The following is a 13,411-nucleotide window of genomic DNA, read 5'->3' on the forward strand; positions in this document are numbered from 1 at the left end:
GAGGTTCTGATTATTGAGGATGCTAACCTGAGGTCATTAGCGGAGCGGAGGGCACGGGTAGGGTGGTAGACTGAGATCAGAGAGGAGATGTAGGGTGGTGCAGAGCCATGGAGTGCTTTGTGGATGAGGGTAGTAGTTTTGTACTGGATTCTGGAGTGGATGGGTAGCCAGTGTAATGACTGGCACAGGGTAGAGGCATCGGTGTAACGGTTGGTGAGGAATATGATCCTGGCTGCAGCATTCAGGACAGATTGGAGCGGGGAGAGTTTGGTAAGAGGGAGGCCGATTAGTAGAGAGTTACAATAGTCCAGACGAGAATGAATAAGTGAAACAGTAAGAGTTTTTGCAGAGTCGAAAGTAAGAAAAGGGCGAATTCTAGAAATGTTTTTGAGATGCAGGTAAGAAAAGCGAGCCAGTGATCGGATGTGGGGGGTGAATGAAAGGTCAGAATCAAGGATGACCCCAAGGCAACGGGCATGTTGCTTTGGAGTAATGGTGGAACCGCACACGGAGATGGCAATGTCAGGCAAAGGTAGGTTAGTAGAGGGAGAGAACACGAGGCGTTCAGTTTTTGACACCCTGATCCTCCTTCTTCCCACCATACCGAGTGCCCTGAGACAACTTGTCCCACACTGGATACTCTAAAGAGCTGTTAAGTTTTCCATTTCAAGACTCCGGACTCTCAGCCGGTCAACTTGAAGTGGAGACAGCTGAGATCGCATGTAGATATGCTCAAAGCTTTGACCAGCCCCGGTCACATGAAGGCAATGGTGGGAAAGTGTCACTAGAGGTGGACGATGATGAGACACAATTGCAAGAAGTCAGGAGGAGCAGGGTGCGGATGTGGAAGACGAGGTGGTGGATGACTATGTGACTGACCCAACTTGGCAGAAGGACATGCAGAGCGAGGGCAGAAGCACACATGGGGAAGGAGGCATATCACCCCAACAGGCAGGAAAAAGCAGTGTGGTGGCCACAGACAGGACAGAAGGCGTGCATCCATTCCTTGTAACACCAACATGAGGGAATTTGCCATTCCAACTGTTAGATCTTCCCGAGTCTGGCTATTTTTTAAAGACTCTGCCGATAACCCCAAACAGGCCATTTGCTGCACCTGCCATGCTTGCATCAGCAGGGGTAGCAACACAACCAGCCTGACCACCACCAGCATGATCAGGCACATGGCAGCAAAGCACCCGACTTTGTGGGCCGAACCCCAGGCTTCAGGACCACTGTCTGCAGGTCACACCTCTGCTTCTTCCACTGTTTTGCGTAAAAGTCAATCCCCAGTACACCATGCATGTGAAGATGCCTCTAGCACTGCACCTGTTGTGGCCCACAGTCAAGTAGCACCATCACCAAGCCCGTCCATGTCCTTGTCCCAGCACAGCCTTCAGATGTCTATAAGCCAGTCTTTGGAACGCAAGCAGAAATACCCAGCCAACGCCCCACAGGCCACAGTCCTAAATTCTAATATTTCTCTTCTGCTTGCGCTAGAAATGCTGCCTTTTAGGTTTGTTGAGACGGAAGTTTTCCGCAACCTGATGGCAGCGGCCATCCCAAGGTACTCGGTCCCCAGTCACCACTGTTTCTCCCAGTGTGCAGTACTGGCATTACACCAGCATGTGTCCCACAACATTACCCGTGCCCTCAGCAATGCTGTTACAGGGAAAGTACACCTAACCACGGACATGTGGACAAGTGCTTGTGGGCATGTACAGGGACAGTATAACTCACTGACGGCACACTGGGTTAACATAGTGGAAGCCGGGACCCAGTCATACCTTGGGATGGAACCCATCCTCTCCACGCCGAGGATTGCTGGCCCTACGTCAATCAGGGTTGCCCCCATAGTCTACAGCTTCTGCACCTCCTCCTTTTCATCCACCATCTCTGAAATCAACACATCAGTCAGAAGCTGGAAGCACTGCTGCACTGCCTCAGCCAAGCGGCAACAGGCTGTGCTGAAGCTAATCTGCACAGGTGACAAACCGCACAATGCAGAAGAGTTGTGTACAGCACTGAAAGAGCAGTCAGATATTTGGATGACACCGCTGAACCTACAGCCAGGCATGGTCGTGTGTGACAATAACTGGAACCTGGTGACGGCTCTGAGGCAAGGTGAGCTCACACACATACCATGCTTGGCCCATGTGCTAAACTACTGATGGAGTCATTTTGACTCCTTTCGTTTTTTATTTCTCTTCTGTGACTACATTTTTCAGAATTCCGGCTTGAAACTCGGTGACTTTTCCTCAAATATGATGTGAAAAAAGATTTTGTGAGAATAAATAATTTTGATAAAAAATTTGCGCGTTTTTTTCAAAATTTACCAAGAACTACTGAAGGTAGTCATTTTGACTCCCTACTATATTTTGAGGTCCTTTTGTCACTAAATGTTGCTATAAAGTTTTGTGCATAATTTTTTCACTCTGTCTTATTTACCCTGATGTTCATATAGATGTAGTTCAATTTACATGTCAACTTTTCACATTTTCCTTGTGTTTTACCTGCTTGTATTACTGTGTAATGCTGGACAAAATAGCTTGTTTACTCTAGGCTCTTATCTTATGCTAATGATGGGTGGTGTTTTTCTAAAGGTACCGTCACACTAGACGATATCGCTAGCAATCTGTGACGTTGCAGCGTCCTGGCTAGCTATATCGTCCAGTGTGACAGGCAGCAGCGATCAGGCCCCTGCTGTGCTGTCGCTGGTCGGGGAAGAAAGTCCAGAACTTTATTTCGTCGCTGGACTCCCCGCAGACATCGCTGAATCGGCGTGTGTGACACCGATTCAGCGATGTCTTCACTGGTAACCAGGGTAAACATCGGGTAACTAAGCGCAGGGCCGCGCTTAGTAACCCGATGTTTACCCTGGTTACCATCCTAAAAGTAAAAAAAACAAACACTACATACTTACCTACAGCCGTCTGTCCTCCAGCGCTGTGCTCTGCTCTCCTCCTGTACTGTCTGTGAGCGTCGGTTAGCCGGAAAGCAGAGCGGTGACGTCACCGCTCTGCTTTCCGGCCGCTGTGCTCACACAGACAGTACAGGAGGAGTGCAGAGCACAGCGCTGGAGGACAGACGGCTGTAGGTAAGTATGTAGTGTTTGTTTTTTTTACTTTTAGGATGGTAACCAGGGTAAACATCGGGTTACTAAGCGCGGCCCTGCGCTTAGTTACCCGATGTTTACCCTGGTTACCGGCATCGTTGGTCGCTGGAGAGCGGTCTGTGTGACAGCTCTCCAGCGACCAAACAGCAACGCTGCAGCGATCCGGATCGTTGTCGGTATCGCTGCAGCGTCGCTAAGTGTGACGGTACCTTAAGGTCCTAGCAGGAGACAGTATTCTGGATAGTAACTTTACTTTCAGTTCAGCTGAAGAGACAAAGAGAACAGACACAGACATACGAGCTCTGAAGACTCATACAGGTATGAATTGTTATGAAATAGTTTAGCTGTCTGTCAACTGATTCAGCCCACCTACTTTTGAAGGTGGCAGAACAGTTATTATTTCTTTTAGTTTTCATTTCATTTCTATTTTTCAGCAGGGAACTATATAGAATTATGGAATTTGTGAGGAATATGGAGAGAAGACGTTTGATAAAGCCTCAGGATATTCTGGCTACTTTGCAATCCATACCGGAGGATGAATCGGAATCCGAATTGCAGGAACATGTATTTGATTCTGACAGTGATGAAGATTTCATTCCTCAGAACATATCAAGTGAATCTGAAGACTCAGAAGGAACAAATCCAGAAGGTAAGTAGTTATGTGTATTTATTTGTTCTTCCACACACTGAGTTAGGGCCTGTGCACACTAGTAGAATTCTGGCTGAATAGCCATCTGGATATTCTTGCCGCAATACAGGCTGTACCTGCCCGCTCATGCCTGAAGCTCCGCTCCGAACCCCGGGCTGGAGCCGCTGTCAGGGACAGAGCAGCGCTTGCTTACGCGCGAGCACGGCTCCGTCCCAGACAGCGGCTCCAGCCCGGGGTTCGGAGCGGAGCTTCAGGTATGAAACTCCGCTCTGTACCTGAGCGGGCAGGTACGGGCCGGATTGTGGTGAGAATATCCGGTCGGATATTCCGCCGCTAATCCAGCCAGTGTGCACGGACCCTTACAAAACAAAAATTCTAAATATTCATCAACTTTTTTCCAGATATTCCAAGCACATCAACTGGGGATCGGGCTCATGCAGTTATGTTGCCTCGTGACCATCCTCCTGGTCGTGGACAGAAAAAATCAGCAAAACGTCCCAGAAATGAAAGAACAACAGATAACGATGGCGGCGAAGGTAATGCAACAACAAACACCAGAGAAGGCGAATCTGAAGGAATACTAGTTTCAGCGGATGGTATTCAATGGAAACCTGTTGAAATTGGACAACACTTGCCTGGTAGGCGTGACAGCCAAAATATTCTTCGAGAAGCACCTGGCCCTACAGGATACGCCAGAAGAAATATCATTATCGATAGTCCTTTGAGCGCATGGCGTTTATTTTTTGATTCATATATATTGACACATATAAAGAACTGTACGATTGCAGAAGCATGCAGGAACAATAATTTACAGTTTACTCTATCTGATGAGGAGCTAGATGCATTCATTGCAATATTTTATGCTCGTGGAATATCTGGCACGAACAGTCACTCGATTAGCAGTATTTGGTGTAATGACTGGGGAATACCGTTTTGCAAAGCGACAATGTCTAGGGACCGCTTTGTTGAAATTATGAGTAGTGTTGAGCGATACCGTCCGATACTTGAAATTATCGGTATCGGATAGTATCGGCCGATACCCGAAAAATATCGGATATCGCCGATACCGATATCCGATACCAATACAAGTCAATGGGACATCAAGTATCGGAAGGTATTCTCATGGTTCCCAGGGTCTGAAGGAGAGGAAACTCTCCTTCAGGCCCTGGGATCCATAGAGATGTGTAAAATAAAGAATTAAAATAAAAAATATTGATATATTTACCTCTCCGGCGGCCCCTGAACTCAGCGCGGGTAACCGGCAGGCTTCGTTGTTCAAAATCAGCGCTTTTAGGACCTGAGAATCACGTCCCGGCTTCTGATTGGTCGCGGGCCGCCCATGTGACCGCCACGCGACCAATCACAAGCCGCGACGTCACCTCAAGCTATTAACGCGCTCATTTTTAAAAATGAGCGCGTTAATGGCTTTCAAAGACGTAGCTTTTTTGTGATTTTTAAAAATGAGCGCGTTAATAGCTTGCGGTGACGTCGCGGCTTGTGATTGGTCGCGTGGCCGCGACCAATCACAAGCCGCTACGTCTTTGAAAGTCATTACCGCGCTCATTTTTAAAAATGAGCGCGTTAATAGCTTGCGGTGACGTCGCGGCTTGTGATTGGTCGCGTGGCGGTCACATGGGCGGCCCGCGACCAATCAGAAGCCGGGACGTGATTCTCAGGTCCTAAAAGCGCTGATTTTGAACAACGAAGCCTGCCGGTTACCCGCGCTGAGTCCAGGGGCCGCCGGAGAGGTAAATATATCAATATTTTTTATTTTAATTCTTTATTTTACACATCTCTATGTATCCGATACCGATACCCGATACCACAAAAGTATCGGATCTCGGTATCGGAATTCCGATACCGCAAGTATCGGCCGATACCCGATACTTGCGGTATCGGAATGCTCAACACTAATTATGAGGTTTCTCAGATTTGATGAGAAATCTACTCGATCGGAGAGACTGCAAACGGACAAGTTTGCTCTATTTTCTACTGTGTGAGACAGGTTTATTGAAAATTGTATTGCGTGTTTCAAACCTGGCCCATACATAATGGTGGATGAGCAACTTTTCCCAAGCAAAACTAGGTGTCCATTCACGCAGTACATGCCTTCCAAACCAGATAAATATGGCCACAAATATTGGCTAGCTGTTGATAAGGAGAGCAAATATCTGGCAAATGGCTTCCCTTATCTAGGCAAAGATGACACACGCCGTGCTGAGGACCGTGTAGCTGACCATGTGGTAATGAAGTTATTGGACCCGTTTTTGAAAAAAGGACGCAATGTTACAACCGATAATTATTTTACTTCATTAAAATTAGCTAAACAGCTAAAAAGCAAAGGAACAACCATCGTGGGAACACTGAATAAGATAAGGCGAGAAGTGCCTAAAGAAATAAAATCCATGAAAGAGGAATTGTACAACACTAAAGTGTTTAGAAATGAAGACAATTTTACACTTACAGTATATCAAGGAAAGCCCAACAAAAATGTTGTCATTTTGAGTTCCGTCCATCCAGATGTTGTTGTTGCGTCTGATTCCGCTAAAAAAAACTCCAGAAACGGTAAAGTTTTACAATGAAACAAAATATGGAGTAGATGTAGTGGATCAGATGGCACGAAAATATACCACTCGAACATCCACAAGGAGATGGCCTGTTCATGCATTTGAAAATGCCTTAGACTTTGCGGGTATAAATGCATGTATAATATTCAAGGAGATTACCCACCAAAAAATGTCACGCAAGGCATTTTTGCAAACGCTTGTGAGAGAGTTGAGTGGTCCTTATGTCACAGATAGGGAAAAGGGTTCCACGTCCCAAGTTTCTACATGTTCAGAAGTGATGGTTCAAACAAAATTTTGCCAGATCAAAGAAAAGTGCAAGAAAAATAGATCTGTCGGCAATTGTAAGACTTGTGGTAAGTCTTTGTGTGGGCAATGTACTGCCATAAATCAAAGGCAATGCCTAAAATGCGAAACACCAAATGTTTAGAAGGTGAATTCTGCGTCATATTTTCATTTTTATGCTCCTCCACCTACATTTTCTCTGCTTTTTGTTCTTCAGTTGTTGTTTATATGTGTGCACTTGAATAAACAAAAAAGGTTTGAAAAACGTCTATTATAATTATTGTTATTTTCTGTAGAAAAATAAGAAAAGCAGAAAAAAAACAATCAAAAGCATTACTGTTGGATCTCACAATAATAATACATTACAAAAAATATAATTATTAGTAAATAACCACAAATGAAACTCTAAAAATAAACGAAAACAAGCAAGGAGTCAAAATGACTCCTTTCAGTAGTTCTAGGCGGGGTCACGAGTCCAGTAGTCCTAGTGTTAACCTTGTGGTTCAATGTTTTATGAAAAGCTATCCAGAGCTGCCGGATCTGCTAGTGAAAGTACGCCATCTGTCTGCCCATTTTAGAAAGTCAGCTACAGCTTCAGCTGCCCTTGCCGTGCTTCAGCAGAGTTTGCAGCTTCCAGCTCACCGGCTGGTGTGTGATGTCCCCACATGCTGGAACTCTACGCTGCATATGTTGGAAAGGATTTGTGAGCAGAAGAGGGCAGTTGTTGACTACCAACATCAACAAGGCCGTCGATATTCAGTTCAGACTCCACACATAAGACCTCAGGAGTGGACATGGATGTCAGATATATGTACCATCCTCCAAAACTTTGAGGATTGCACCAAGATGGTGAGCGACAATGACACCATAATTAGAGTCACCATCCCGCTTCTCAGCATTCTGAAAACCTCTCTGCTCACAATTAAAGAGGATGCATTGCAGGCAGAGCATGAGGACTTGGAGCAAGAAACCATACAGGGGGATTACACTCAGCCCAGCCTCATGTCTTCTCAACGTGGATTGGTAGTCAATGAGGAGGAGGAGGAAGAACAGGAGCTACTTTCATGTGCTGTAGATGGTACTACAAGCACAGCTGTCATACCGTCTGTTTAGCGTGGATGGCCTGAGGACAGAGAGGATGAGGAGGAGGAGGACAGCATGGTCAGCTGTCCTGTTGGTGAGGACACGGAAGTCTTGCCTGTTAGCAGTCTGGCACGCATGGCTATGTGTTGCGCTGCGTTTCACATGTACCTCGCATTATAAAAATTTTGGGTGACACTCATTACTGGTTGGGGACACTTCTAGACCCACGCTACAAGGAGAACTTTCAATCTCTTCTGCCAGAGGCAGAGAGGTGTACTAAATTGTTGCAGAAGCAAAGGGCCCTTGTAGCGGAATTACTTAGAAATTTCCCATGTGAGAACGCTGGCAGCAGACGTCAGAGTTTGTTGTACAACCAAGGAGTCCAAGCGAGAGAGACAGAAGTACGATCCAGTTCAGGCAGGGGAACAATGGCAAAGTTATCTGATAGCTTTCTCAGACCCTTCCATCGTGACAGAACAGAGGCAAGGGGTGCTGTCCCAAGAAGTGCAATGTTTGGGAAGATGGTGAGAGAGTACCTTGCAGATCATACAAACATCGTCCGTGATTCCTCTAATTATTGGGTATCCAAGCTAGACACGTGGCATGAACTAGCTCACTATGCCTTGGAGATCCTTGCCTGCTCTGCATTCTGTCAGAGCGGGTTTTTAGTGCCGCTGGTGGAATTATAACAGATTAGCTCATCCGCCTGTCAACTGAAAATGCTGACAGGCTGACTTTTATAAAAATGAACAAGGGCTGGATTGGGAAAGACTTCTGTACACCACCAAGTGAAAACAGCGAAACATAACCTCAAATACATTCTCTGTTTTGGGGAGGTGTATTCTCATGCACCTCTTCACAACCAAACATGGGTCCAGATTTGGTCTGTTGGTTCTTATCCTCCTCTTATCCTCATCATCTAGAACTACTAGATGACCAGGGTGAATGTGCTCTGTACTGTTATAGGCCAGTGAATTTTGGGCAAGGGGGCTGTGATGGCACTATTTTATTTAGTAAGAAAAGGACCCCACATTGAGGAATTGGGCATTACATTACATTGGGCCTACTTCTTAACTCTGTCTCATGCAATGTCTCCTTTAACTGCCACTAGATCACCAGTGTTAACGTGCTCTGTACTGTTATAGGCAACTGAATTTTGGGCAAGGGGGTTGTGATGGCACTAGTTTATTTATTAAAAAAGGACCCCCCATTGGAGAATTGTTTGTCAGCTACCTACATCTTAACTCTGTCTCCTGCAATGTGTCCTTTAACTGCCACTAGATCACCAGGGTAAATTTGCTCTGTACGGTGAATTTTGGGCAAGGGGGCTGTGATGGCACTATTTTATTTAGTAAAAAAAAGGACCCCACATTGTGTAATTGGCATTACATTACATTGGGCCTACTTCTTAACTCTGTCTCATGCAATGTCTCCTTTAACTGCCACTATATCACCAGGGTTAATGTGCTCTGTACTGTTATAGGCCACTGAATACTGGGCATCGGGGTTGTGATGGCACTAGTTTATTTATTAAAAAAAGGACCCCCCATTGGGGACTTGTTTGTCAGCTCCGTACTTCTTAACTCTGTCTGCTGCAATGTGTGCTTTAACTGCCACTAGATCACCAGGGTAAATGTGCTCTGTATGGTGAATTTTGGGCAAGGGGGCTGTGATGGCACTATTTTATTTAGTAAAAAAAAGGACCCCACATTGTGTAATTGGCATTACATTACATTGGGCCTACTTTTTAACTCTGTCTCATGCAATGTCTCCTTTAACTGCCACTATATCACCAGGGTTAACGTGCTCTGTACTGTTATAGGCCACTGAATACTAGGCATCGGGGTTGTGATGGCACTAGTTTATTTATTAAAAAAAGGACCCCCCATTGGGGAACTGTTTGTCAGCTCCCTACTTCTTAACTCTGTCTCCTGCAATGTGTCCTTTAACTGCCACTAGATCACCACGGTGAATGTGCTCTGTACAGTGAATTTTGGGCAAGGGGGCTGTGATTGCACTATTTTATTTAGCAACAAAAGGACCAAACATTGGGGAATTGTTTGTCAGCCAATGCCCTCCATTACAAGTCTCAGAGATCCACACCAATACATTGGGCCTACTTCTTAACTCAGTTTCCTGTAATGTCTCTTCCTTAGACATGACCCGGGCGAACGTGTTCTGTACTTTTATAGGCCACAGAATTTTGAGCACAGGGGGCTGTGATGGCAGTAGTATATTTTTAAAAAAGGTACCCCCATTGGTGAAACCACATCCTTGTTGGCAAAGACTTCATAACATTTCTGAACCTTAAAGAGCTCACTTGAAAAGCTTTTTGTGTTGCCTGGTTGCTCACATTGGACACAATACACTTCATATAAATTTGATAAAGCAGTGCTGTTAGTTTGGCTCAGTAGTTCATTACAAATATTTCTTTGTTGACTATATTATGTTAGTTATTAGCCATAACTTTGGCTGCCTCAAATGTAAAAATGGCGAATAAACAAATGGCGATTTGGAATTCAGATTAAAATACTGTGTACACAATGCATTCAGACAATCGCATAGCTGCATTTCTTGCAAAACATTTACAGATGTGACAGACAATGCTCATAGTGACACAGTCTTGAGAAATGTTTGTTTACTCACTTCACAAACAGTTCTAAGATTCTATACTGTATGTTTACTGTTTGTCATTGTAAAACATTAAGGCTTACTGAAACTGACTGTGATGGTTTGATTTAAATCCTTGTTTCTTTTATTTTCAAGGGGTTTATGGCCCTTCGTCTGATGACTCCATGATATCTCAGTTTCATACAACCTTGAAAGCTGGCTACTTGAAGGGCTGGGTGAAACGAGAGTTACTACATAGTGTAAATCATTATATAAGACCAGAGAAACATGACTAAGACAGATGCCAAAACTGGGGTACTTGTACATGTACAGTGTGCTGATATCTGCATAACTGGGGACACCCATGCAGTGTAGGTAATCTCCCAGTGGTTCTCTGTCTTGGTGTTGCTTCTCTGATATTCCAGACGGATGATGTTTAAAAGCCTCTTGTGGATGATGTAAGTATACTGTATGTAGTTAATCTTTATATATACGTAATCACTATATGTATTTAATCCTTATATGTACTTATTAACCTTTGTATGTTAACATATACAAAAGTGTCCGCACTCACACTATTCAATCATACTATTCCTTGAATTTTGTAGTTTGCAATAAAATTGCGTTGTATTGCAAGTATTAGCCTTATTTAAAGCCGTATCTGAGCCTTAGGCTGCCGTCACACTAGCAGTATTTGGTCAGTATTTTACATCAGTATTTGTAAGCCAAAACCAGGAGTGGGTGATAAATGTAGAAGTGATGCATATGTTTCTATTATACTTTTCCTCTAATTGTTCCACTCCTGGTTTAGGCTGCCGTCACACTAGCAGTATTTGGTCAGTATTTTACATCAGTATCTCTCAGCCAAAACCTGGAGTGGGTGATAAATGCAGAAGTGGTGCATATGTTTCTGTTTCTATTATACATTCACTCTGATTGTTCCACTCCTGGGTTTGGCTTACAAATACTGATGTAAAATACTGACCACATACTGCTAGTGTGACGGCAGCCTTAGTGTTAAAAACATGCCATATAAAATTGCCAATTTCTCCTGTAAATAATTCTGCAAAGAGGGAACCATCATATCATTAAAAAATACAAGTGGATTTTCATGGGCCCATCCAGTATGTAGGTTCCAAGGCATAATGGGGTGCATATGACTATGCAGCAGGGCTGGCCTTGCTGTCAATGTGTGAAACAAAGGAGTAAGGGAGTACAAAATGAATATTGTGAAGTGGATTTTCATGGGCCCATCCAGTATGTGGGTTACAAGGCGTAATGGGGTGCAATGACTGACTATGCAGCAGGGCTGGCCTTGCTGCCAATGAGTAATACAAAGGAGTACGAGAGTACAAAATGCATATTGTGAAGTAGATTTGCATGGGCCCATCCAGTATGTGGGTTCAAAGTTTTATTGGTGTGCATATGAATTGGTAGCAACATTTTGGCAATTTTGCAACATTTTTTCAGGAGGCCCTTCTGGACATCTTATGAAAGGGGTATTGTGGTGCGTCGTAATTCTTGGCAGCCCATCCACTCACAGCAAAGGCTACAACAGTTTAGGAGACCCACTGTTTAATAATGGCCCTTTTTAGAAGATTAATGCCGCCTGGTGCACCAGGCTCTGTGACTTTGAGTCTCTCCTTCATAAATGAAACAAGATGGGTCTGCTTATGTGTCACACAACACATGGCCAGTTAGGGGTGTTAAATGTTACAATGACATTTCCCAGTGAATGCATTTGTAGTGGTTGAAAGCAATGTTAAAGTTGAAAAACGCTTCAAAAATGCTGTGTATGAACTAAGCCTAAGTGGGGGAGGAGATTTTCGGTCTGTGGTTAATTATTTGGCTTTACAGGCAAGTCATTAACCTGCAAAGGATGTACCTTAACATATTTCCCAGCAAAATCGGTTTTGGTTTCGTTTTAGTGTATTTTTTGTTGCAGCGGGAAAAATGGCATGAATCTCGGGAAAAAAATGTTTACAGCTGTGAACTAGGAGTCAGGAATGCTTCCATGGGCGATCCCCATGATGTCCATGTGTTACTTGAGCAGTGTTTCTATCATTCTCAGATGTTTTGAGACCTTCAAAGGACCCCCGGGGGGATCAGGGTAAAAATACTCGGGTCTCCCTTAGACTTACATTGGGCTCGCTGTTCTGTCCGAGTATTCCAATCTGCTTGACCCAAGCAATGAGCACCCGAGCATTTTAGTGCTCGCTCATCACTAACCATAAGTCAAATAGGTAATGTAAAGAACATCTCACTGCCCTTGCTTACCGGGCCAGTGCTAGTGTCCAAAGTTGAGCGGATGGTGCCCAGAGATTCCCGAGGAACAGGACGGCCGCGTTGGAGAAGCGTGCTTCAGGTAAAGAGGACCTGAAGCACGTGACTGCAAGGGGAGTGTCAGGGGGCAGAGAAAAGCCCTGGACTCCGGGAATCGGAGCTTGGGCTAGAGAAGCCCAGGGGAATGCCAGACTGACATGGATAAACCAGGAGACGACACAGAACAGAAGGAAACAGACAGAGACATGGTCAATAACAATCCAGGGTCAGAAAGCCGGAGATAGCAGCGTGGAATAAGATAAAAAACACAAAGCGGAAGGTCAGGGACAAGCAGAGGTCAAAACTGAGAGTCTAAGAGAGTACTGAATCAGGTAGAAAACTCAGAAACAGGAACAGATCAGGTCATACCCAAGCAATTACACACAGGCAGGCAGTATCCTCAGATTTACGGGGATCAGGAACTCAGGTTCAAAAGTATCACTGACAATGGATAGAACCCAAAAGAGGCTATTTAAAGCCCTCCCACTGCCAGAAGGAGGCCAAAAGCATTAACCCCTGAAACACTAGATCATAGAACTTCCACACAGACCATGACAGGTAAGTCACAAAATGAAGGTGGGAAAATGCAAGAGGTATGTATGGAGTAAAATATTTACCAGTGAAATACTGTGGCGCCAAGGGTCCCTACTAGGGTTGAGCGAAACGGGTCAGCCAGATTCAGAAGTCGCTGACTTTTGGCAAAGTCGGGTTTCATGAAACCCAACCCGACCCCTGTGTGGGGTCGGCCATGAGGTCGGCGATCTTCTAATCTGGAATCGGAATTCC

The sequence above is a fragment of the Ranitomeya imitator genome, chromosome 5 (genome assembly GCF_032444005.1).
Source record: "Ranitomeya imitator isolate aRanImi1 chromosome 5, aRanImi1.pri, whole genome shotgun sequence".
Classification (NCBI taxonomy): Eukaryota; Metazoa; Chordata; class Amphibia; order Anura; family Dendrobatidae; genus Ranitomeya; species Ranitomeya imitator.